This window comes from Glossina fuscipes, unplaced genomic scaffold (genome assembly GCF_014805625.2).
Source record: "Glossina fuscipes isolate IAEA_lab_2018 unplaced genomic scaffold, Yale_Gfus_2 113, whole genome shotgun sequence".
Taxonomy (NCBI): Eukaryota; Metazoa; Arthropoda; class Insecta; order Diptera; family Glossinidae; genus Glossina; species Glossina fuscipes.
In genome coordinates, this window is record NW_023998456.1 from 2,416,384 (window position 1) to 2,417,449 (window position 1,066).

Below are 1,066 nucleotides of genomic sequence, written 5' to 3' on the forward strand. Positions count from 1 at the left end.
TTTTATTTGATTTTATTACTAATTTTATCATGAAGGTCTTTGGTTTTTGTCTTTTTGCTTTTGTTCTTTATTTAAATTTTTAATTGAGAGAATTTTTGTTGTTTTCTTCTTCTTTTCATTTTTCTATTTTATTTGTTTCTTTCCTCAAAAGTTTTTGGAAATAGTTCTTCTCTTTCATTAAGATTGACGTGTGCTTACATTCAAATGTTTTTCGATTACTTTAGTTGTAGTTGGTATTGAAAAATTTTGCTTCAGATTTGAACGAATTAAGTGTTAAAGGAATCGATTAAGGGATTATTTTTGTTAGCATAACTATTTTTTGTTTTTAATTTAAACAATAAATATTTTTTAAATTAATAATAAAAATTAAAAAGAAAGTCTTTAATAAATATTTAATATTTACTTAGTTTTTGTTAGTACGCATTTTTTTTATTTTTTTTTATTATTATTATTATTTTGTTCTTCAAATAACAAATCTGTAAAATGTAGTGCGGGTTTTAACAATAAATTGCTTTACTTCATTTAAATAAATTAAAGGAATTTTTAGTTTTTAAAAAAGTTTTATTATTTCATTTTTGTTTTATATTTTTATTTTTTTTTAAATTAATTGTAGTGCTTGGGTTTCTTTTTTCGCAATTCTTTGATAATTTTTTCTTTCAAAGAGCTCAATTTCTCAAGATCAAGTTAATAAGTGCAAGAGAATTTCGTTTAAGATAAATTCTAACGTATAAGAATTTCTTTCTCTGATAAAATGCTCTTTTTTTTTTTTAATAATTTTAGAAGGCTTAGTAAAAATATGTATAAGCTTAAACTTAAAAAACTTGAAAAATGATAATGTTATTTGATTAAAAAAGAGTATACGTATCAAACTTAAAAGAGATTTGTGTAAAGAGAAAAAAAGAAACAGTTGTCAGAAAGAAAATAAGGGGAAATTGTAGTAGACTTAGAATAGAATTTGTTGGTAGCAATCACTTGAGTTTTAGATTGTGGTAAATCTTGAATACAATCTGTTGGTTGGTAACAACCGCTTCAATTGTATGAAAAGGCTAAGAAAGAAACCATTCTT